The sequence below is a fragment of the Lucilia cuprina genome, chromosome 5, assembly GCF_022045245.1.
Source record: "Lucilia cuprina isolate Lc7/37 chromosome 5, ASM2204524v1, whole genome shotgun sequence".
NCBI lineage: Eukaryota > Metazoa > Arthropoda > Insecta > Diptera > Calliphoridae > Lucilia > Lucilia cuprina.
In genome coordinates, this window is record NC_060953.1 from 55,898,423 (window position 1) to 55,925,856 (window position 27,434).

The 27,434-nt window shown below is 30.1% G+C and overlaps 1 long non-coding RNA gene across 3 annotated transcripts in view; it reads right to left on the reverse strand.

The window, feature by feature from the left end:
• Window positions 1-2,087: 2,087 nt before the first annotated feature.
• The window catches only part of LOC124420032, a 140,042-nt gene continuing 114,695 nt past the window's right edge, over window positions 2,088-27,434 (reverse strand). The window contains exons 1-4 of one of the 3 annotated variants that reach the window (XR_006940989.1): window positions 23,148-23,254; window positions 22,947-23,077; window positions 12,433-12,479; window positions 2,088-2,346 (exon numbers count right to left, since the gene is read on the reverse strand). This is a non-coding gene — a long non-coding RNA (uncharacterized LOC124420032). Of the gene's footprint in view, window positions 2,347-12,432; window positions 12,480-18,218; window positions 18,344-22,946; window positions 23,078-23,147; window positions 23,255-27,434 lie in introns of those variants that run through there. The other 2 variants (XR_006940990.1, XR_006940988.1) reach the window with 2 other exon arrangements.

Sequence of the window (27,434 nt, forward strand, 5' to 3'; positions counted from 1 at the left end):
AACACAATAAATAGTTTAAGTAAATAGAAATTTAATTAAACAATAAATCATTCAGCCAAAAAGAATTTTAAATATTTTTTGGCTGGAGGACAAAATGTTTTTTATACTAACTTAACATAAACAATTAAACAGACAATACCCAATAAACAATTCAAAAAGAAAACAAAAAATTTTAAATTAATTAACACAGATATGTTTACAAAAGCCACAAATTGAAAAAAAAACACAAATAAAATTTTTCTAAAAATTATTATTAATAATAAAAATGTTTATTGGGTTAATAATAATATTTAGACACTAAAACTAAACTTAAATAGTTATTAATTATAACAATTGAAGAAGAAAAACATAGAAACTAAAGTATTGAAATTGCAAACAATGTAGTCAGTTAAGGTTTGAGTTTAATTATTTAATTAGGAATTTAAAAAAAACTTATTTCTTTAATTAATTAAAAAATGATTAAACGAAATTCCTAACAAAAACAAATTAACCAAAACCCATAACTAAATAGTACCTAGTGGCTGTTATTTTTATAAAATTATTTTTAAATAATTTTAAAATAATTTTCTTTAATTTTAATTAAATAATTTCCTTTTTTTGTGTTTTTATTTCGAATTGTAATTATAATTAAAAAAGAAACCTTTTTATTTCATTTAATGTAAAACCTATAAAATTGTTCCTATATTTTACAATTATTACTTCTTTTTAATAATTGTTAATTATAAGACAATAATTAATTAAAAGTAAAGTTAAAATTGGAAATTTTTTAAAATTTTTATTATTTTTTTTTAAATTTTCAATTTAAACTTTAATTTTATATGTTTAATAAATATTTAAAAAATTACCATAAGAAAAAAGCTTTAACCAAAATTTTTGTATAAAAAAAATACCTAACCTGTTTGTGTAAAAAAGACCAAAATACATATTAATTGATATTTGTTTTTTTTAATTTATATAATAATTTTAATATTAATTTTTTTTGAAAATAGTTTGTATAATTTTTGAGTTGCTTTAATTTTAAATTCATAATTTTTATTTAGACATTTGCTCCGTAAAAATAAAATCTTATCAGTTTTACATTTATTGTAAACTTATTTTATAAATAAACTTGAAATTAAATTTTTAAATAAATAAAATTAATTTAAGATTTAAAAATAAATAGCTTTTGTTGTGTTTTATTTCAAAATTATAAGATTATTAATAGAAATCGCTAAAAATGAAGTTTTTTTTCTCTTTAAACTGTTGAAATTTGTTTAATTTTAGTATTAAATAGAGTCCTATAGTTGAAACGAAAAGTCGACTTTTCGACTTTTTGCATTTAGTTAAATGTCGATTTTTCGACTTTTTTCATTTAGTTGAAAGTCGATTTTTAGACTTTTCGGCTATATTTTTACTTTTTTGGAATTTTTCGACTATTTTAGAGTTTTTAATTTTTTCTACTTTTTAGAGTTTTTGACATTTTTCCACTTTTTTAAATTTTTTTCTACTATTTTCGTGTTTTTGACCTTTTCGACTTTTTTCGACTTTTAATTTTTTTTAATATTTTCGAGTTTTTCCGACAATTTTAGAGTTTTTAACTTCTTTCCACTTTTTTTTTAAATTTACGACTATTTTTGACTTCTTTCTACTATTTTCGACTTTTCGAATTTTTCCGACTATTTTAGAGTTTTTGACTTTTTTTCCATTTTTTTTTAAATTTTCTATTTTTGACTTTTTTCTACTATTTTCGTTTTTTCGACCTTTTCGACTATTTTTTGCTTTTTTCGAATTTTTCCGACTATTTTAGAGATTTTGACTTTTTTCCACTTTTAATTTTTCGACTATTTTTTACTTTTTTTCTACTATTTTAGTGTTTTTGTCCTTTTCGACTTTTTGACTATTTTCAACTATTTTTTTTTTTACTTTTTTCGAGTTTTTCTGATTATTTTAGAGTTTTTGACTTTTTTCACTTTTTTAAAATTTTAGACTTTTTTAACTTTTTTCGACTTTTTACGACTTTTATTTGCAAAGTCGACTTTTCGACTTTTTTCATAGACGATAGTCGAATTATCGACTTTTTGGAACAAAATAGTCGACTTCGACTTTTTTCGACAAAAAGTCGATTGTTCGATTATTCGAAAGTCGATATATAGAACCCTAGTATTAAGTTGTAATTTTTTTTAGCGATTAAAATATGGTTGACAGCACTAAAATGTAAAATTGATCATTGTAGAGGTGTGTGTCTCCACTAGATGCACCAGCAAAAGTATTGCAGAAGTCCGGAAGGTGTCACTTGAATGTCCTGAACATATCTAGAAGATGACGACTTGCTATAAATGGCACCGGCAAGAAGCTAATTTAGTTTGTCTGTAATTGTAATATTTTTAAAGCAGATAAATCTTTATAAATGACTTTGAAACAGTAAAGAATAATAATAGTAATTTATAAATGATCGTAATGTTTATTGAAAATTTAAATTAAATCCATTATATTGTAATAAACAATTCAACATAGTAGTAAATGATCGTTATGTTTATTGGGCATTTGAGCAAACAACCAAATCCAAATATGTTTATGCGATCAACTGTAGTTGTCTGGCAACTTTATAATTGTTTAAATATTGAAGTGATCTTTTTTGTGTGCCTCAAGATATGCTTTAAATTTTATTAAGTAAAAGTAATGAGGAGGTAATGCGGATAAAACAGTTTCATTTCATTGTCAAAAGAAAAATAAACTAATGCAATATTGAAATTTGAAAATATGCACATCGGAATAGGTATATAACGTTCTATATATAGATGCAAGGGCAATAAGCTTGTTTGGTAATGTTTTTAGCGCTTCAGAAGTCCTACAACCACCTTAAAGTATACCATTAACTCAGCATTATTTACGAAATTCAATCACCCAGATCATGATAACTTTATGATCTACCAGTTATTGGTGTTACTGAAATCCGGGGGAAAAGACGTACTAGCAATGTACATATCTAGTCTGCCAGGATTAAAATTGGAGTCAAGTGTATAATCGGCTATTTATTGGTATGATTCGATCTGGGTCGAATAAGGGATCTTTATAATCTGTAACATGGGAATCGGTAGTACACAGGTTTCAGACATTAAATTGTCCTGGTGATGGCTGAGGTTAAAACCTAAACTCGAGGAAGAGAATGTTGGTTCAAAGGCTAATGCACGTTAATTGTTGTCGAAGCATTGGAAATAAGTTGGTATTAAGTTTTAATAATGCAGGATAGAGTGAGTGTTTCGTATGAATGAGAAGTATGCTGAGTTTTTCTTTCTTATCCGGGTATGTTCCGAGTTTACCCTCTTCATATGAGAGATGAGCATAGTGTGTTCTTTGCCAGTGAGTCTTCGGCTTATTAATTTGATTAATTTTCCGGTCAACCAATGATGTCAGTCGGTGCTGCTCTACAAACAACAATGGCACAGCAATGATCAGAGATTAGAGAGCTGTAGAACTTCATCAAGTCAAGTACTTGTACCTGAACAGGCAGATCCATTTACCCAACATGCCACAAGCGTATATGAAAGAAACTAACTAACTAACTAACTAACTAACTGACTAAATGACTAACTGACTATCTGACTATCTGACTAACTGATTAATTGATTAACTTACTAACTGACTAATTGACTCACTGACTAACTGACTGACTAACTAACTAACTAACTAACTAACTAACTAACTAACTAACTAACTATCTCACTAACTTAATTTGTAAAGAGGACAGTGACTATCGAAAGTTCTTTTTCTATATTCACCAGCTAGACAGAAATTCTCCAAATCCTCCCATTATATTTATGTTCAATAACTAAAAATAAAGTTAAGAAAATTTCTTACAATTAATAAATCTATCAATATTTTTTTTAACAACTTCCTAACACAAATTTACAAACAAACTGCCCGGGACTAAATGTAAATTATAGACAAAATGTTTTCTAAACAAATAAATAAATCTAAAACAAAATACAATTCTAATGGCAAATTGTTAAATAATGGTTAATAACTCAAGTTTTACACAACAATAAATATGGCTTAAAAGGATAGATTTTAGTTGGAACATCATCAACTTCATCTTCAGCTATTCACTTGTTTTGTGTCTAACTTAAAGATTTAAACACACTTATTTACTTTTTGTTGCTTGAATGGATATTTTATGGTAAAATTTGAAATTTGAAACTAATAACAATAATCAAATAATCAACAAATCGAAAACAATCATAGAAGTACATTTATCACCGTGTACTTACCTCCATATATATACATACATACACATACATATGAATGTACAATCGGTTCGGGCAAATAAAGATGCAACTCATCGATAAATTTATGGAATTGCAAGAAAATCCATTGAAAATCTACACAAAATAAAATATTCGTTAAAGGAGAAAAACCAACAAAGAAATCAATAACCAAATAAGCTAAAATGCATTTGAGAAAAAACAAATATTTAGAAGCATATAAATTGCTTATAATTTAATAAAGGAATTGTTGCTGAAAAAAAACCGAAACTAAAGAAATTGAATGAATAAGAAAAAAAAAAAACTTACAGGAATAAAGTCCATTCCGTTCGAATAGTTAAGTTTTGTCTATAACGCCACTAGCTATCATTTCAGGCTTAGTTGCCAAAAGGTTAATCAGAAAAGTCAAGAGTCAAATTTGTTGAAATGTCTGTCGTTTAGTTTCTCTATGGATCAGACCTTAGGTGTGAATTGAAGTAATATCAACGCAATAGTTATTTACAAAATATACATGTAAGTATTTTCTTTGATAATTTCAGAGTGGAGCAATATGAGGCACTTACTTACATACATATTTACTTTAGTGGGGAGGGTATATATTAGGCATGTGCTGATGTTTGTAACATACAAAAATATTCATCATATACCCCCCTTAAAGTATACCAATCGTGTTAAAATCATTTTCTGAGTCGATTAGACTATGTCCGTCCGTCCGTCCGTCTGGCTGGCTGTCATGTAATCCTTGTGCACAAGATACAGGCCTTAACTTTCAAGATAATTGGATGAAATTTGGCTCACAAGCTTCTTTTGTCTCAAGGCCTATTGAAAATGCTTAAAATCTATCCATTATTCCGACTTGCCCCCATACAACCATACCCCTAAGTAGGGCTCATAATTAAGTTAAATGTTCTATTATGTCAACAAAAGTCTACAAAACTTAATTTTATAGAAATTTAAATCACACTACCGATTTTTGTAATGATCGATCGGGCTTCATTTGTACCTAGCCCCCATACAAACTCTCCTTCAGAAAATTCACTTACAAATACTAATAAAACTTTTAAATTCCACATAAATAAATTTAAAGTAGACTTAACTTTCCCTAACAACATTTATAAGGATAGGGCCATATTTTCCCCTACTCCCCTTTGAGCCTTCTTGTAAATAATCCAAGAATTATCATTTCTTTAATTTAAAAATTTTCAAAATTTCCTAAAAAGCACTTTTTGTCAATTGTTTCTTTTTCTACCCAGCAAACATGTGTAAAACGAAGTACTTCCAAAAGAATACCATGTATCACCATTTTAAAAATAGCACTAAGTGAAATTGTTAACCTTCTGTGGAGGTAATGTTTATTGACTTCCAAAGAAGTGAAAATAATTTAATTTTGTTTAAAATTGAAGGTATATTTTTTTACTGAAACTTTTTTGTATTAAACCCATTTTTTTTCGAGTTGATTGATAAATGCTAGTATAATATTTATTTACGTTAATATTATTAAAATCAAATTATTTGTATTTTATAATACTTGAATTCAACTTCCTAATAAAATCCAAAAAAGAACATACAAATGACTTTCTGAGAATAGCTTCAGATATAGTGAATTTGGAATCAAATAAAAAAAACAATACTCCTATGAAAAGCTTGTGTTAAAATCATCACTTCTTTAAGTCTTTTTCAGTACTTCCATGGAGTAAATTCTACTTATTTTTTGCTTCGCTGGAAGCTATGTTTTTGCTGGGTATTTATATCATTTTTGACAATTTCTCTTTCCACAAAAAAATTTTTTTTGAAAATTATTCTTTTAAAGAACATTTTCTAAAATATTCTTTTTTTATAGCAAAATTTTCGAAGTTCTCTAAATATAAAAAAATATTGCGAAATTTTCTCTTTTCATAGAATTTTTACTAAAATATAATTTTTTTGTTTTTTTTTTTTTAATTTCTTATTCACAGAAAAAACTGAAAATGAGTTTTAATTATCAAAATAATTGTATCAAGCAAGTTTTGCACCTATAACCAAAATGATGATATCAATTACCAAATTTGTAAAAAAGTAAAAATATATATTTTTTTTCCAAATAACGAATTAATCAGAACAATTAATGTCAATAATTGAGACAAGATTTAAAATTGATTAATTCATTAATTGTATAAATTAAATATTTAATAAATATAAAATTGATTTTTTATTAAATTATTAATCAAATAAATTAAACTGTTTGATAGAGAATTTTTTATAAATCAATTAAGATGGTGATTCAAACAATCAAATTATTAATCGATTACACACAACGTTAAAGGAATACTAGACCTTTAACAATGCGTTCAGCATTTTCAAAAATTATCACTTTATTGACACAATTTAACATATAAAGTGTTTCATAAATTGTAAAGAAACTTGAATATTATATGCCTAAAATTTTATGGACTATTTAAGAATTATAAATATTGCTAGCACAAAAATTAAAAATAAAATATTTAAAAAAAATCTAAAATGGAAAAGAAGGCCAGAAAAAATTTTTCAATCAATTAAAAAATTAATTGAATTAATTAAAAATTTAATCAAAATTTTACACTTTAGTTTCAAACAGTTTCAAAAAACGAGATAATTAAGACAAATAAAAATTTGCTTAAATAAAAAATAAAGAAAATTAAAACATGTTAATTGAAAATAAACTACCGATAATTTTTTCTGTGTTTGTAATTTTATTAATTATTCTGAAAATTTGTATATTTTTATAAAAAATTCTGCGAATGTTTCACTGTTTTTCAAGGTTCTTCTTTCTATAATAAATTCTGAGAAAATGTGTGTTTTTATAAAAAATTTCACTTTAAAAAGATACATTTTTGTTTCTCAATTTAAAAAAAAAATATGAAAATTTCTCTTTCAATAGAAAATTTTACAAAAATTTCTATTTCTACAGAACATTTTTTAGATATTTTTTTGCTTTTAATAAATTTTTCTTTTAAAATTTAATTTATTTTTCTTTAGTTTTAATAAACATTTTTCAATTATTTTTCGCAATCTTTTCTTTTACCAAATTTTTGCAAAAATGTATTTTATAGTCATTTTTGCAAAGTTTTCTTTTTATAGAAATTTTTCGAAAATTTCTATAGATAATTTTACAATTTTTAATTGAAAATTTTTCAAAAATTAATTATTCTCTTTTTATAGGAAATTTTTTGAAAATGTCTCTTTCTGTAGAAAATTTTAAGTTCAGACAGTTGTTATGAGCTAGCTCAAACCCTTACCTCGACAATAATGTCGCCCAACTACACTACTGTTGATTCGGCAACAGCATATAAAGAGACGTAATTGGTAGTCTGAGACACGGATCATATTAATTGACAAGACTTCATTTCAGTGGCCACAAAGACCCACTGTAATAGAGTGAGCATGTTTTAGAGTAAACTGTAACGCACTTAACCATGTAGAGCAGTGGCGACCTTGCTCCACAACTCCGTATATTCTTGCTAAAGCATAATTTAGTACACAATCACTCTATCCGCCAAATCAGTCAATTACTCTATCCGCTTTATCGAATCAGAGTAGACATCGGAATGCTCCAGAAAACACTAGAAAAACTATAACTAGATCACTCAATCTTTACATTAACAGCTCAAATCCAACAGTTTATCCTTTTAGCATCTAGGAACGATAACACAAAAATATATCGTGAAAATAATATTTCACCGTGTATCAATCTTTAAACCAAGCACCCTCTTCCTAAGAATTTGGGTTTACCACAGATAATACGTGGATCCCGAAGGTGCCTCAAAAAACTGACCATATTATGTAGTGCTCTGGCTAAACCGTTTTCCAAATCATTCAAAGTCAAGCTAAAGATTGAAATGTAAACACCAGTTTAAAGTCCACGCAGACTAGAGGTATTGGTAGCACCTCTTGACACCTCTTAATGTATGTATAAAAATATTTCGGACATACATCTCTAAGAGGTATCCTCAGATTTATAATAAATTCGATTCGAAAATAACTAGTTACAAATGTGGTTACCCGGATTTAAAACTGACTTTACAGTTAATTTTTATTTTAACTAGTACACTCACATACTTAATGCTCCCTTAACAGCTCTTTTTATCATTCTATCTAAAATGCAAATACAAATATCAATATTTATTTAAAAAATTTCTAATATCGACTAAGGTTAGAACCCAAAACTAATTCCTCTTTAAACACCTGCTATAGACAATTGGCTACAACTCCTATTCAAAAAAATTAATTAATGTTATTAATAACGACCACTCATTACCAGGTAATGTATGAAATAACTACAATACTCATTAGCAAAATTTGGTTTCCCTTTATACTGGTTGCATAAGATTAACTAGTACAAAAAATTTTAATATTTTGTAGTTCTCTGCTTCATAGTTTTAGTTAAAACTCTCTGGTACAAGAGCGACAAGTATGTATGGTTGAACACAATCCTTTTTTTAAGGTTGTACAACCCAAACACCAATAATTGATAAGAATTTGTTTAGGTATAAAAACAACATTATTCCAATTTATTTAGACAAAAACAAATAGTAATAGTTAATATCTATTGACATTTATTATCTAAAGGATTTTATTACTATAGAAACCCCATAACAAGCAAAAGTTTCACACGCCGTTTTAACGATTAACACTTTAAAATTATTAAACTTTTATTTAAAACAAACAAAATTAATAAAACTGTAATTCAAAACACCAACGAGCAAACCTATCAAAAATGACGATGATGATCATACATTTTTACATTTGTAAAATAATCAGATACAAAACCCAAGATACAACTTACAAGCATTTAACTTACCCTTTCTCCAAATCACTACAATCACTCATATTCACACTTGTTATTCCGTTGTTTTTCTTTTCTTTTTTTTTCTGTTTAGTTTTTCTCTATTTATTTGTGAATTTTCATTTATGCCAACAAAAATATAAATTTTTTTTTTCAAAACTAACAAACAACAAACTGATAAAGTAGATAGTTGGTTGTATTTGTATATTTTTGTAGTTTATATTTTGTTGTAAAGTCTGCTTACAAAAAAAAAAAAAAAAAACAAAGTTAAATAATTCGTTATACACTTGTAGATGTTAACACATGCTGCTGTTTTGATGGCAGTAAGGATAGATGGATGGACAGACGAAAAACCAAATGGACAGAGAGTCCACATCTAACTAAGGATAGATATGAAGTGTTTTTTTATACCAGGTAATTTTATGCCATATCTTTACAGTGGATTGGCCTATAGTCAAACACACATTCATACATTATTTAGAGTGTTTTATGCATAAAGCATTTTAACTTGTAAAGAAATATCATAAAAAGACTGACAAAAAGTCGTGATGTTTTTTTATATTGTTTTTGACAGTGTTATAAAGGAACTAAATCATCGAGCAACTCTTTTTATATACTTTAATTAAGTATGAACTATCTGTTTATAGTAAATTTTATAATCAACAATATAGTCTACTACATAGTCTAGACTTCAATATTCTTTAGTCTATAGGTTGGACTTTAGATCAGTATATAGCCTAGACTATAGATCTGTCTATAGCATAGAATATAAATCAGTCTATAGCTTAGAATATAGATCAGTCTATAGCCTATACGGTAGATCAGTCTATAGCATAGACTTTAGATCAGTATATAGCCTAAACTATAGATCAGCCTATAGCCTAGACTATAGATCAGTCTATAGTCTGCACTACACTTCAGTCTATAGCCTGGACTATAGATTATTCTATAGTCTGGACTATAGACTACAGACTATAGATTAGTCTATAGTCTGTACTATAGATTAGTCTATAGTCTGGACTATAGATTAGTCTATAGTCTGGACTATAGATTAGTCTATAGTCTAGACTATAGATCAATCTATAGTCTAGACTATAGATCAATCTATAGTCTGGACTATAGATCAATCTATAGTCTGGACTATAGATCAGTCTATAGTCTGGACTATAGATCAGTCTATAGTTTGGACTATAGATCAGTCTATAGTTTGGACTATAGATCAGTCTATAGTTTGGACTATAGATCAGTCTATAGTTTGGACTATAGATCAGTCTATAGTTTGGACTATAGATCAGTCTATAGTTTGGACTATAGATCAGTCTATAGTTTGGACTATAGATCAGTCTATAGTCTGGACTATAGATCAGTCTATAGTCTGGACTATAGATCAGTCTATAGTCTGGACTATAGATCAGTCTATAGTCTGGACTATATATCAGTCTATAGTCTGGACTATATATCAGTCTATAGTCTGGACTATAGATCAGTCTATAGTCTGGACTATAGATCAGTCTATAGTCTGGACTATAGATCAGTCTATAGTCTGGACTATAGATCAGTCTATAGTCTGGACTATAGATCAGTCTATAGTCTGGACTATAGATCAGTCTATAGTCTGGACTATAGATCAGTCTATAGTCTGGACTATAGATCAGTCTTTAGTCTGGACTATAGATCAGTCTATAGTCTGGACTATAGATCAGTCTATAGTCTGGACTATAGATCAGTCTTTAGTCTGGACTATAGATCAGTCTATAGTCTGGACTATAGATCAGTCTATAGTCTGGACTATAGATCAGTCTATAGTCTGGACTATATATCAGTCTATAGTCTGGACTATATATCAGTCTATAGTCTGGACTATAGATCAGTCTATAGTCTGGACTATAGATCAGTCTATAGTCTGGACTATAGATCAGTCTATAGTCTGGACTATAGATCAGTCTATAGTCTGGACTATAGATCAGTCTATAGTCTGGACTATAGATCAGTCTATAGTCTGGACTATAGATCAGTCTATAGTCTGGACTATAGATCAGTCTTTAGTCTGGACTATAGATCAGTCTATAGTCTGGACTATAGATCAGTCTATAGTCTGGACTATAGATCAGTCTTTAGTCTGGACTATAGATCAGTCTATAGTCTGGACTATAGATCAGTCTATAGTCTGGACTATAGATCAGTCTATAGTCTGGACTGTAGATCAGTCTATAGTCTGGACTGTAAATCAGTCTATAGTCTGGACTACAGATATGTCTATAGTCTCGACTAAACATCAGTGTATAGTCTATTTACTCAAAAGTCTAGACATAAGTCTAGTCCTTCTTATGTTCTATAGTCCACCAAATATTCTGAATTGTAGAAAAGTCAAAGGTAAAGTATAAATTATTTTCAGGTCTTTAGTCTAGTAGAAAGTACTGATTACATTCCATTCCACTGATTACATTCCATTACTTCACAGTATACCATGCTTAAAACAAAAGCAATTTCATAACTCATTCAGATCTTTCACTAAGTTTTTTTTTTTCTTTTTTACAAATTTTGATTATGTTGAACTCTTTTATGTTATCAACACTTTCCCCCCCAACCTGTACTTTTGAGTAATCAGCTTTTGCAAAAAACAATATAACAAATAAATATTAAAAAAGTATTGTATACACAAACAAAGATTACAATTTATTTTATTTTTCATCATGTTCTGACGATGAGTGAGTGAGTGACTGAATAGTTTTCTTTTTTTAGTGGGTGTAAATTTTTCCCACGCTTAACCCCATATAGAGTTTCATTATTACACAATGTTGTGTTCTTTTCATTTCTTTTTTTTTTTGCAGTTTTTATGTTTATTTCTGGATTTCGAAAGCCATTTAGTAGAATTTCATACTTGAAATGTATATTTCAATTTTTCTCATGATATCAGGCATAAGACTAACACTATATAACAACCACTCACTCATTCTAGTGGGTGCTTTTGCGCGTTTCCAATTGCACTACGAAGTGTTTGTTGTTGATTCGCGTATATGCGAGCAGAAATCAGAAACATTAAATAAAACACCTGAGTAAATATGAATATGTATCTACTTGGGAAAACAAGTAAGTATGAATGTGTGTGCTTCTTATTTTATGGAAAGAAGAGATTGTTTTATTACTCGTATTTTTATTGAGCTTAAAGTTCTTAATTCTACAAGTATATTTGTTTCACAAAATCGTGTGAAAATTTTTTATCATTTGCAAAATAAAATTATCGAAATAAATTTTAAGAAATACGTTTTTTTTGTGAAAAGTATGAGAAATGTAAATAAATATTGTGATATTTTTTTAAGAAGGTCGTTTATTTTTTACTGATAAACAATTTATGTATGGATTTTAAAACAAGCAATTTTGAATACATACTTGAGACTGTTGATATCGAGATTATTGAGCTCTTGTGATGAATTTATCTGTAATTGAGAATAAAAAGGGTTTAAGTTATTATTTTTTTAGAAGGACATTTTAGAGATAAGTGTAACTATATTTTTTAATTTAATTAATTGTGAGAAAATAGTTTTTAATGCCTCATAGTCCATATTAGTTTGAACTTTAATTTAAATCTATAGTCTGGACAATAGTTTAGGCTTCTCTATAGTTTGAACTTTTCTATATTCTTAGCTACATCCGAGATTATAGACCATTTGATCACTTAATCTACTATCAAAACTATAGTCCAGTCTATACACTAGATTTTAAATTATAAACCAGGCCACATACAAGACTAATAATCTCTTGTGTTTAGTAGACTATAGTTGATACCTCACTGTAGTCTAATATAATTTTTAGACTATTGAGACCTCACTGTAGTCTAAAACAGTTTTTAATTTATTGGATGGAATAAGATATAGTGCAGTCTATTTTCTGGACTGTAGATTAGTCTATAGTCTGGACTATAGATTAGTCTATAGTATGGACTATAGATTAGTCTATAGTCTGGAATAGATTAGTCTATAGTCTGGACTATAGATTAGTCTATAGTCTGTACTATAGATTAGTCTATAGTCTGGACTATAGATTAGTCTATAGTCTGGACTATATAATAGTCTATAGTCAGGACTATAGATTAGTCTATAGTCTGGACTAAAGATTAGTCTATGGTCTGGACTATAGATTAGTCTATAGTCTGGACTAAAGATTAGTCTATAGTCTGGATTATAGATTAGTCTAAAGTCTGGACTATAGATTAGTCTATAGTCTGGACTATAGATTAGTCTATAGTCTGGACCATAGATTAGTCTATAGTCTGGACTATAGATTAGTCTATAGTCTGGACTATATATTAGTCTATAGTCTGGACTGTAGATTAGTCTATAGTCTGGACTATAGATTAGTCTATAGTCTGGACTATAGATTAGTCTATAGTCTGGACTATAGATTAGTCTATGGTCTGGGCTTTAGATTAGTCTATAGTCTGGGCTATAGATTAGTTTATAGTCTGGACTATAGATTAGTCTATAGTCTGGACTATAGATTAGTCTATAGTCTGGACTATAGATTAGTCTATAGTCTGGACTATAGATTAGTCTATAGTCTGGACAATAGATTAGTCCATAGTCTGGACTATAGATTAGTCTATAGTCTGGACTATAGATTAGTTTATAGTCTGGCCTATAGATTACTCTATAGTCTGGACTATAGATTACTCTATAGTCTGGACTATAGATTACTCTATTGTCTGGACTATAGATTAATCTATAGTCTAGACAGGTTTATAGTCTGTACTGTCATAGTTTATAGTTTATGGTCTGGACTATAGATTACTCTATAGTCTGGACTATAGATTACTCTATAGTCTGGACTATAGATTAGTCTATAGTCTAGACAGGTTTATAGTCAGGTTTATAGTCTGGACTGTCAAGAATCTGGACTGTAGACCATTTTATAGTGTCGACTATAGACCCTTTTACAGTCTGGATAAATTGAGCAGAAAAGGGTCTATAGTTCTTAATTCAATTGACCATAGACTAGACAGTAGTCCAATTTATAGTTTATTGTCTGGTGTTCTACAGTTCACTCTATACTACAGTTCAGTCTATAACCTGTGGAAAAGACTAGTCTAAGGTCTGGACAGTAGACTAGTCTTAAGTCTGGACAGTAGACTAGTCTTAAGTCTGGACAGTAGACTAGTCTTAAGTCTGGACAGTAGACTAGTCTTAAGTCTGGACAGTAGACTAGTCTAAAGTGTGGACAGACTTGTCTAGAGTTTGGACAATGGACTAACCTAAGGGTGGGCACTAGAGCAGTCTATAATCTAGACAATAAACCAGTCTAAATTTTGCACAATAACTCACTCCATAGTCCAGACAATAGACCATTCTATGTCTGGATAATAGACCAGTCTAAAGTTTTGTTATAAAAAATCTAAAATAAAATAACAAGAAACCAACATTAGTGATCACCCATAGTTATAAACATAAAATCAAATGTAGACCCTTAAATAATACTCCGATCGATAATATAGTTAAAGATTGCGATCATAATCCACTCAACTTCCGCTAGTAGCTCCCAAATTATAATTAATTTTATTTAAGTATTACACAATCTTCTTCAAACCTACATCTGTTAAAATTTAAATTGCCCTATTATGTTGCGTTTTGCCTAAGCAATTTATGACATTGGCTACTCGTACCTTAACCTCATTATTTGCAGCAATTTTTGTTCATTCGCAGCAAACAGCTACTGGAAGAAAACATACATCGCTACATACAACATCGCAATTTACATTATAAGTTTACTCAATGTAATAAATCATTACATCGATATATCGTCATACAAATGAAAAAAGAGCAACACTGATCATATGCAAGTTTTTTTTAATGTTCTTCAATTTTAAAATAAATAAAATATCGAACAGATAGCAGATACGAAAAAAACCCATCAACATCATAACCTGACTCACAACAAGTAATGACGAGCTACAAAATGTGAATGAATAAACAACAGGGAATAAACGAACATTCATGGAAGCCAATGGAAAAATGTATAAGAAACATGTTGTACTTGTTTTCTTTTTTTTGTTATATTGTCAGAGAATGAGAGCTTTTAAACAGACAATTGCATCCTGCAGGGCAAAAACTCCTACTGAAAGTAAAAATTCAATATAATATTTAACTAAAGCAAAGGAAAACAATATCTGTTTGTATGATGGTATAGAATGCTCGAATGTCTGTTTTTTATTTCTCTACAAGTTACAAGTACAAATACGCGGGCGTTAAAGTTAAATATAGTAAAGATGTAAAAGATGAAGCACCCAACACAATTTTCACTATTCGTTGACGATAATAACTATGATGTGTTTTCGTTTATTTTTTTTTTCTTTGGAGGATGTGTATGTTGCCTAGTGGGTAACTTACAATTTGTAATATTTTATTAAGGATCGTAATTAAAGTGGCCAGATTTTATATTTACAATGAAATTCTGTTAAAAATTTACTTTTTTCGCTGCATATTTGATAGACAGCTGGAATTCTACTTTTAAACATAATATTTTTTTCATGTCTTGCTATTTCCACGAGATTTTACTGGTCTGGGGACACCACTTAACATAATGTCAATCTTTTGTGATCTTAGTATTTACATCAGCTAATTAAGTACACAACACGCTTTACAAGCTGTTAAAGTTGCGACGCCTTACAAAGTATAGTGTGTAACTTGATAAATGAAAATACGCTATTTCAACTGTTTTTGACGGAAGCTATTAACGCGTTGCTGCGTAAAACGCGTGTTATGTCGTTTCACCTTAAGCATCATTTACTGTCGACCTGAGAGCAAAATTTGCGATCAGTGATCGCTTATTACATTAGTTAGTTAGTGAGTTATTTAGTTAGTTAGTTAGTTAGTTAGTTAGTTAGTTAGTTAGTAGTAGGTTAGGTTGATAGGAGGCTGTATACTACATCAAATACGAGGAAATACACAATCGGGCCTGTTGTGCGCTTCTTATCATGAGAAAAAAAGGAACTGAACTTATTTTTCATTGTTCAGAAACACAGTTTCCTGAACGTTATTCGTAATTCGTAAGAATCTTCCAATCAGTGTTAGTTATGTTATTTCCGGAATTACATCACTTCCACGATACTTCGACGAATGCCTGACAGTGGCAAATAAAGTGCTCCAGACTTTCACTGTCCTCTCCACATGCTCTACATACGTTAGAATCAGAACGTCCAATTATCATACTAACTTCAGACTTGATCATTTTAAGGAGATTTTTCGTCTTGCTTCTATCAGGGTCACCCCATAGGATTTTCATTATTTCATTATTCCAAGAAGTCTTATGAGATTCTCTCACCCATGTTTTTAGTTCAGCTTTTGTTACGCCGAATGGTTTTGCGTTTGTCAGGTTAACTGCCTTGAGCTCCCTTCCCTTTAAAGCTATTACATTCGCTCTTTCGTTACCGACTTCTCCCGAGTGGGAATCATATTTATTCTAATCCAATTTACGCATTCCGTTATTGCTCGTACTTCTGCCTGGAAGCTTGTGTTATGATTTGGTAATATGGAACCCTAGCCCCACTTTATCCCCCAATTTGGAGCTATCAGAAAAACAACGGATTCCTACTGCTATTTACTTTAATGTTCCGCTTGACCAAGACATTCTATCTGGGATCAGCGTTTCAAAGTTACTGACATATTCTGTGTCTGGTATGGGACCAGGCATGTCCGATGATGGTGTATCACCTTCCAATGTGTCCATTATACATTGATGAGTGTCCTATAACCGTTTTTGGCCTGTTTCCCTAAAGTAAAGAGCAGTTCGGCAATAAGTGCTGCCTCATATCTTAAATATGTTTCAATAGGTTGAATATATGGCAACGTTTCCAGAGCCTTGATTGAAGTAGTACACATGGCATCACTTATACTCAAGCAGCATATACGCTGAACTCCCTGTAGTAGTTTGATATTGCACTTTTTGTCTAAAGCAGTTCTAGGATGAGCTAGAATTGGTCTAATTACACTTTTATAAAACCAATTTGTCATAGTAGGACTAAGACGCAATTTCATGCCTATAGTTGTCCTACATAACTAACTAGTTAGTTAGTTAGTTATACTATTGGGTCCTCTGTTTACTCCATCCTAGTCTCCTTTAAAATTTTTGGGAGTATTTAAGAGAGTTTTGTGTTCTCTCTGCAAATTTAATGCTGGAAACTGATAATTATTGCATATGCATTGCCTCCTGGCTGCACGTGTCTAGACAAATGAACGCGAAAATCATTTCACGTTCCGATCACATCTTCTTAAACAATAAAGTCTTAATTATATTTAATTTTTCATTATCACAAGTTACTATTCCATCCACTGGTCACCCATTTCGTTCCCCACACTCACACACACACACACTAAATTCCTGACAATTTTATTTAAGAAGAAAAGTGGTTTCATTTTAATCATTATGTAAAAATAATGTTTAACCAATTGATAGAGCAACATGAAGGTGGTGTGGTGGCACCAACAGCAGCAGCCGTCACAGCATTGGTAGTAACTTACAATGGTGGACAAAACAATAATACAAACAACAAGGCGAATAAGTAGGAGACTAACTACTACTACGTATTTGTTTAATATTATGCGTGTGTGGAAATTGTGGTAAGTTGAAAGATATATACATACATATATGTATGCTTGTGTGTATACAAACAAAATATGTATGTAAAATGCTGTACTGTTTGCTGCTCATAAATCATGATACGAATATGCTAAAAAATACATGCAGAAATAAAAACTACTCTCAATACTTCAATTTTAATCTTTACTACAAATATACTCATAATCTTGTTTATACAGTCAGTTAAACGAAGACACTTTATTAAATACGGTCGTTGCAGCAGCAGCAGCAGTAGAACAGACGGACTATGGTTATGTTTGCCGGACAAACATTACGGCTGAAAGTGCTGCCTACAAAGGCAAAACAAGAAAGAAGTGTTTGGTTGGTTGGGAGTATAATATAGAGTGGGGGCTTGAAATAATATCTTGTTAATTTTTTGACATTTTTTCTTATGTTATTTATCATTTAAATGCAAAAAAAGATACAAACAGAAATAAAATGACAAAAATAAGAAATATGTTTAAAAAATATACATACTACTTTTCTTTTGATTTTATTTATTTTATTTTTTGATTTTTTTTTTCACTTTTGCATTTCCTTTTGTCTTTTGCAGTTGAAGTTTGTTTTTTCATTGAGTTTTACAAATAATTTATAGTGCAAGCAGCAACCAACATGTTGCACGAAATGTGCATAAATATAAAATACATTCTTCTTTGATTTTTCCTTCGGTTTACTATAGATGAATGAAAAACAACTTGATTTATTTGATTTATAGCAATAAATGTAAATAGGTGTGAGTGTATGTGTTTGTATTTAACAAAAAATCTATTTGCTTCCCTTTTTAAGAAATATGCAATTCGTTACGATTTCTACTCTAGGCTTGCATGTTGCAGTCAATGCGACAATTATTATGTGGGTGGTTAAATGGTGAACTAATCCTTATTATCATACAATCTGAAAATTTATTGAACTCATCTCAACTTAAGAATTTATAAATCTTTTATTTGTTTTTCCAAAGTTCCTCCTTAAACTAAGTATCTATATATATTGTCTATATCTTTTTCTTGTAATAATATTCTTTTGTATTTGGAGTTTGACCAGAAGGTAATAATAGTATTTTTTGTTTGTTTGTCCATAATATTGTGCAAAATAGACTCACGCATTTGTTTAACTCTTTCGATATTGTTTTAGCTTTTATTTGTTTGTAGTCCATTTAAGGTAAATACCAATATATATTCGATATATACTACTATATGCATGAAATTTTTGGCTTGTTTCGATGTTACATGTCTGTATTATTTGAATCACACACACATATGTGGAGAATTACACATGGTGAGTGTTGAGAATTCGTACAAAAGTGTCTAGAATGTAGATATGTCTATGGTTAAAGCGATTGTTATTTCTATAGTCCAGACTATTGATCTACCTATATTCTAGGCTAAAGCAGATCTGTCTATAATCTGAGAAATATATATTTGTATAATATAGACTATCGATCTTTCCGCGCTGTAGATCTTTTGAAGTCCATGTTATCGATCTTCTATAGTAGTCTATGGTTTTATTCTTAGGATAGTCCACATTTCAGATTATAGAATTATCCGTAGTTCAGAATACAGGGTATACCATTGTTTACTTTGTAGTCTGGAATACTGGAATACTATAGAGTAATCTATAGCACAGACTAGATAGTGTCTTATAGATCAGACTATAGAGTGTTTTACAGATCAGAATACAGAATAGTTTATAGTCCAACTTATAGAGTTATAGAGCAATTATAGAGTAGTCGGTAGTCCACACTATAGTATACAGTTATAGAGTAGTCTGAAGTCCAGGCTAAATAATAATTCAGACCATAGAGTATTCTATAGTCCAGAATATTTAGTATTATATAGTCTAGCTTATGCTTTGGACTCTATAGTCCAGACTGTAGAGTAGTCTATAGTCCAGACTATAGAGTAGTCTATAGTCCAAACTATAGAGTAGTCTATAGTCCAGACTATAGAGTAGTCTATAATCCAGACTAAAGAGTAGTCTATAGTCCAGACTATAGAGTAGTCTATAGTCCAGACTGAAGAGTAGTCTATAGTCCAGACTATAGAATAGTCTATAGTCCAGACTATAGAGTAGTCTATAGTCCAGGGTATAGGGTACTCTTTAGTCCAGAGTATAGTGTACTCTTTAGTCCAGACTATAGAGTACTCTATAGTCCAGACTATAGAGAAGTCGATGGTCCAGATTATACTATTAAGTAGTCTACTGACAAGTCTATAGTCCAGACTATTGAGTAGTCTATAGTCCAGACTATTGAGTAGTCTATAGTCCAGGCTATTAAGTAGTCTATAGTCCAGACTATTGAGTAGTTTATAGTCCAGAAAATAGAGTAGTCTATAGTCCAGACTATTGAGTAGTCTATAGTCCAGACTATAGAGTAGTTTATAGTCCAGACTATAGAGTAGTCTATAGTCCAGACTATAGAGTAGACTTTAGAGTAGTCTTTAGTCCAGACAAAAGCCTATAGTCCAGACTATAGAGCTGTCTATAGTCCAGACTATAGAGTAGTCTATAGTCTAGACTATGGACCACAAAGTTTATAGTTCAGACTGTGAGTAGTATTTAGTCCAGACTATAGATTAGTCTATAATATCTGCTCCAGGTCATATTCTTAACTATAGAGTAATTATATTCCAGATCATATAGAAAATACATATACATTTTTAATGAAAATGGGAATGTTCTGTTTCATACTTGTCTCACTGTAAGTGTATAAAAAGTTCGTATGCAGTATGAGCGTGTATATTTACTTTTTTTTTGGGGACTTTTAAAGTGTCTTTAAGCCGTTGGCAAATTTGAAATGTCAAAAGAAGAAAAAAAGACAAACACACATAGAAACCAAAAAAACTTGGAAGTTTTCAAAGTGTCTAAGGAAGTGCATATTTACAAATTGTTATTGTCCATTTCTAGAATTTTACTTGCCAATATACAATCATACAATTGTTGCACATAAATGGAAACAATGTAACGAAACACATTCGTATAAACAGGAGGGAAAACAAACTAACTACTACATACATACACATACTTAGGATACGTTTATCAAGTAATTTGCATTGAAATTTAATCGAATTTAAAGTGTTTAAGTAAATATTATCATTGTACGATAAATCGATACAAACGATATATTGTTTAAAATCAAAGAAAATCATGGGAGTTTCTAAAACGAATTGAATTTTAAACCCGCAAACTGAACTTTAAAATTGTTATTAATTTTCTATTATTATCATCACAAGTTAAATATACATTTTGAGAAGATTATTAAGAAATACCATTTAAGTGCCAAAGAATTTCTTTGTGTCGACTTTATTTTTAACTGTAACGTTATTTGAAATTCATTTTCCATTGAAAATGACATTCGTAATGAGTTTGTAATTTGTGTCGCCTTAAATGCCATCTAAGGCTAAAAAGTGTTTGTTTTCTTAACTCAAGTGGATGCCAAAGGCGCCACGTTTATTACCAAAAAAGGTGTATAAAACTCAAATACCGACATCATGTTTCATTAATATTAATCAACAACAAATATAGAAGAAGATGAAGAGAAAAATTATGAACATCATACTTTGGACTCATACAGAAATCATATAGACAAAGATGCGCAATGATACACATTGGTTTGACAAACAGTTACTGAAATGTTAATGAATATTTTTAATATAATCAATTGATGGTTAACCATATCCCCTTACACTGCTACCTTAAATCTCCTATCCAACAACCATGATCCAACAAACGATGTTTGTGTATGCTTACTGGACTTGAATTTAGAGTCTGAGGCAGAAAAACGTTTAACAAATCTGTGTCAATAGTGACAAAAAGAAAATGGGGAAAAAATAGCCTCAAACGTTAAACTATTAAAAACATGAATGACATAAAACAAACAACAAACCAACAACAATATTTGTTAGATTGATGAATGTACGACGCGTCTGGCGCATATTGAGGATTATTCGAATGTTTACTCTCAACTACTGAGCTGTTTGGTTCTTTCAAACGAAACGAAACACATGTTAAGACCACTGTTGACATTAACTTTTACAAGTTTGTGATAAGAATATTTAATTGAATTAACAGCACTATCAGCTAATAAACTACAGCAGCATTTGTTGTTGCTGCATCAGTCAGTGGCAGTTGTTGTAGCAACACAACATGTTGCTGATGTAGCTGATAATATATTGATGATGATTTCATATCAAAAATGAAGACAAATAACTTGAATGTGTTTTTTTATTTAGAATATAAGTAGAGGCCAATGTAAATGTTTAACGCCATCACTTTTCTTAAAGAATTTTATATTAACAACTGTTTAAGACCCTGATATAATTGTTTTGATATGGTAAAAAAGATTATGTATTCGTTAACGACTCCACTCTACGTAGAGATTTAGAAAGATATAAAGATTTAGAAAGATATAAGTAATGAATTTCTAATTTGTTTGAGAACCCGAAGTTCTGAGCATTTTAACCAATTACTAATCCAAAAAGATATTTTTTAACAATAGGGCTCTTCAGAGCTCTTTACATTCCATAAATCGAAAATATAGTTAAATTATTATGAGAGTTTTTCGATCTCTATTGATCTTACTGCAAACTTGAAGATAAAATCATGTTAGTTGTTCATGAAACTGATTGTTTTAAGTTCAGATTTCATTTCCTTATATAGTTAGTTCTGTAACTTAGATTTTTATCTTGATGATTTTTCAGAAAATCAGTTTGAACTTCCATAAACATGTTTGAATAACAATTCCTAATCTCCCTTTGTGAAAATGATAGGATTGACTTCCAATCGAAGTCGTTCACCAACTCATATGTTTCATTTAGAATAACTACCATCTCGGCGGCATGTTACCTTGATGGTCTACTCTTTTCTTTGTGTTTCTCTATTCTTCCGGAGCAATAAACTGGTTATAATCAAATGTATCCCTGGTCTTTGGAAACACATAATCTAGTAACAAGGGACTTGGTAGGACAGGGTTTCATACATTGTCTTGTACCGGTAATTGGTGAGGTCCCTTCGATGTGCATGTGATAGCTGTGACTTTAATCCAAACTCACGTGAAGAGAATTAAAAGATTGATACACTTTAAAGTCTTTAATACGGGATAAATTCGCTGCTGTTGTCGAGACAACTGATAACTAACTAAAGAGTGACTTTTTATGATACGGGATAGATGTAGTGGTATGCGTGCCTTACCTATCAACAGTGGTTGTGTCGGATGTTCTTTTAAGTGAGTGTGTTGGATGAATGAGTAAGATTTTCTGTGAATAAAAAAAAATTCTCACCCAATTAAGTATCGAGGAACGGAAGTAATGTTATAGCATCTCGAAAGTTATGTAACCGGGTAGCAATGATCAGAGATTAGATATCTTGAGTACTTGAGCAAATTGCATGTACCGGCAGACATATTTCTACTCTGAGATGTAAAAAGGAGCAGTGATAAGTCGTATTATATAAGCTCATTATGTGGTTGTAAAAGAACCAACCGTGAAATAAGGCCAACACGACAAGTGTTCACATTAAGGCTCTTCGATTTCTTCTCTAAAAGTTATTTCATCGAGATACTGGTTCTTATGGTTATGTTCGATCCGTTTACTTCCTTAAAGTGACTTTGTGATTAGGAAATTTGTTTTTGAAAATTGTTATACATTTGACATAATAATAAGTTTCAAAGCCATATACTGAGTATTAGGTTCTATGGGTGCTATATGAAATAGTAATCCAATTTTTTTTATAAAATATATAGTCCCCGAGAGAAACAATATGTGTGCCAATTAAAGCGTACTGTTTTAAAAATTGCAATATGCAGCTTGATTGCAAGGTTAACATGGACAGACGGACAGGAAGACAGACAGACAAACAGACGGAGGGATTGAACTGCCGAAGTACAGGCAGACAGACAGACAGACAGACAGACAGACAGACAGACAGACAGACAGACAGACAGACAGACAATCATACAGACAGACAAACAGACGGACATACATACAGACGGAGGGATTGAACTGCCGAAGTAAAGCGAATTGACATACTTAGAGACAAACATACAGACGGACATACAGACGGACGGCCAGACAGACGGAGGGATAGAGGGATGGAACTGCCGAAATTTCCTCCTGATACTTTAACAAGGCAATTACTTAAAAAATAAAAAAATCTTTCTTTTAAACAACGACACACCAACTCCGTTGCAGCAACGAAGTTGAAAGCAAATTAAAAATTAAGTTTAATCACATCTAAACAATTTATTTGTATTATAAATTTGTTTTTCTCTTAGTTTAACAACAACAACAAAAAACCTAAATAATGTCTTTTAAATTAATTCAATTAAAATGTTGCGTTTTTTTCTTTCTCTCTCTATTTTTCTACTTTTCCAACATGACACATAAAACAAAATCTATGGCACTTATTTATGGGTAATTTGTCATTTTGTATTCTTTATATTGCAATTTTTACAATTTCGTTAAGAGACCTCCTAAAGTTAGTACGTATGTATGTCCTCACTGTATAACACTCGTATTCTTTGATCTTGCACATGGATTGTTCCACAAAAACCAATCACCTGTGTGATTCCATTAGCATTATAAAAAGTTAACTTTCTAATGCTTTTATTAATTCGCTATTTTGTATTTATGTAGCTGTTTATTTAGTTTTTTTTTCGTCTTCTTTTGTTGAAAATGATGACTGCTAGAGTTGGACGTCTCTAGGAAGAGCAGCGATCGTATATATTGCCTAGAGTTTAGTGTGATTGATTAATTGTTTAATTAAGATTCCAAACAGTTATTTGAATTAGTCAACATTATTTTGTGTTTTGAAATATAAATTGATTTTGGTGATTGTTTAAAAATGTTGAGGATTTTTTTTTATTCAATTACAGGAAGTGGGTTATTAAGAGTTTTGTTTTGTGATTAAAAAAAAACATATTCAGAAGGCAATACAACGAAGGGGCAAAGAAGTATCTTTTAACGAATTTATTTCGTACAGTTTTTTCTTAATGGCTCACCACGTTTTTAACAGGTGGACGTTTCTAAACGGATCTGCTGTAGGCTGATTTTACTTAAACCTATCAATTTTATTTAAATATATTTCTTTAAAATTTAAGCCAGATTTTAACTAATAAAGTATTTTTCCATAAAGTATTTCTCTTAACTTTAGAATTTTATACATTTATTATCTTGTTTTACTAACTACAAACATATATATTTTATATAATGTGTATAGCAGACTTCCTTATCGAAATGTAATTCTTCTACTTCGTTGTCCTTATTTTACCTTTCCTAAAGACAAATTTATCAGTCCCTTTAGTCAACCAATTAATGAATATTCCTGTATAAAAATAAATGATTCATATCAAATATTTCTTATTTTTCTTCTTCTTTGAAGAAGAAGTTGAAAAAAAAACAAATACTCTACAATAATTCCAAACTTATCTCACACCCAAGAGACAACAATATGTATACATTCATTGGAATGGTGATTTGAACTTGGTATATGGTATGCCTTCAGTCACATAGACATGAATGGACATGCATTTGTTTGAGTGTAATGGTAATAAACATATTTATTCGAAATTCGATTTAAACTAAATCAAAAGAAAGAAGTTAAACATACAGAAGTTGTATGATTATACGAGGGAAAACTTTAAATGTTCTTAAAATATAGCAAACACAATTGTTCACTTCACAATAGGTGTTGTATGGTTGTATCTTAATATATGTCTTAATTTGTTAACTTATTGATTTGTTTTTGTTTCAAAAAAAATTTATTTGAAAAATGTTTATGACATACAACGATACGACATCGATTGTGAATTGGACAAATATTTCAAATAATAATTCCTATAAAACTCAAGTGAGATTTTCGTTTTCTTTCTAACAAGAATTTATATGTAAGAGTAAATGAGAAATGTTTAAAGATTTCCAAATCTGATATCTATTGTAATGCAGAAAGAAACATTATAAGAAAAATTTCAGAATTTAAAAGTTTGTATTTCTATCGAATTTTTTATCCAGCCATCGTATATGTTTGTTTTAAGACACAAACCCAAAAACAATTCAAAACATTCCAACAACAAACCACAAACACTAAGTCAGTCAAAAAGTCACATTTAACTTTATGTGTCACAAGCACACAACAACAACAACTAAAACATCAACACAAAAAGAACAATAACAAGGGTACCAAGAAACAAACAAGTAAAGAAGGCACTGACGATCAACCACGACTATATGATACCTTTTCTATTCATTCCGATGAAAACGGGATCTACGCACTAGAATGATTCAAAATTTTTCGTGAACTACAACAACAATAAAATATTCTAACTCCATATCCTTGTAGCTTTAACACCTATAATATAACGATGTCAATACCCACTGTAGAAAATGGAGAGATAAAGATACAATTATAGAGTTATATTTTAGGTATTAACCCTCGACCCTCCTATCTCCCGCCTGTAAAAGTAGTTCATCAAAAGCATTAATTTCGAACCAAAAGTCCGGCTTTAAAAGTCTGTATTGAGTTTTAGTTGTATTAAAGCTTTTGTTAAATATTGAAGCAACCTAAAGACGATTTCTTGAAAATATATTTATTGAACTCGACATGAACAATATTTAAAATTTTTTTCTTCTGTAGTGTAGGGTATGAAAAGAGAAAGACCTGTTAAAAAGTCCTAGTTAAGATTACAATATAAATATGTTAGTTTGTGCACTTACACATACAAACATGGAAGGCAAAAGGAAGGTCGTTGTTATGTTTTTGTTGTTGATGTTGATGTTACTGTATGTATTTCGAGTGCAATTATAAAAACCGCCGACAAATGCCGATAAAACTAAGATGACAAACCAACAAAAATATACAACAATAATAACAGCAACAGCAACTAAAGATGCAATGACAAAAATTGCAGAAATGATGCGAGGGAACGTGCGCCCGCTGCCGTTTTATGTATGCCGCCTTCTTAAATGCAATCAAAATGAAAAGAAATAAAAACAAATAAAAAAACAAAACAAAAATTGGGGAAAAAGTCAACAAATGAAATAAAAATTATTTCAAAAGACCGACGAACTACAGTACAACAACAGTTCGATTAAATAACAACTACAACAAGAACTATTTAAAATTTAAAAGTAGAAAGAGGAGCAACAAGCTAATAAATAAAACAACAACATTGCAATTATATTTGGTGGCTAAGGGTTAATGATTTTTCGCCGATATTTCTAATCTGGTCAACAAAGTCGTTGAAGTAGTTCCAGTTCATTTCAGTTAATACAGTTCCAGTTTACTTCTAGTTCCTCTTCGGTTCAGTACTAGTTCAGTTCTAGTTCAGTTCTAGTTCAGTTCTAGTTCAGTTCTAGTTCAGTTCTAGTTCAGTTCTAGTTCAGTTCTAGTTCAGTTCTAGTTCAGTTCTAGTTCAGTTCTAGTTCCGTTCTAGTTCAGTTCTAGTTCAATTCTAGTTCAGTTCTAGTTCAGTTCAGAACAGAAAAGTTGTTTTCCCCACACAAATACTACTTCAATATTCAGCTAAAACTAAAATGTTAAAGCGTTTGTTTTTGGTAGCACTTAATGCTGAAATTATAGTACATTTTAACTGAGCTTGATGTTGCTCTGACTATGACTACGATGATGATGATGCTACTGACGACAATGATGAAAACAATACAAAAAGACCACGCCGTGGCACTACTGTTTGCATGCAGTACGGGTAAAATGAGCATTAAACATTTCATCTTCAGTTTGAAAAAAAAACATAGTTTTAAACCAATTCAAGTGCG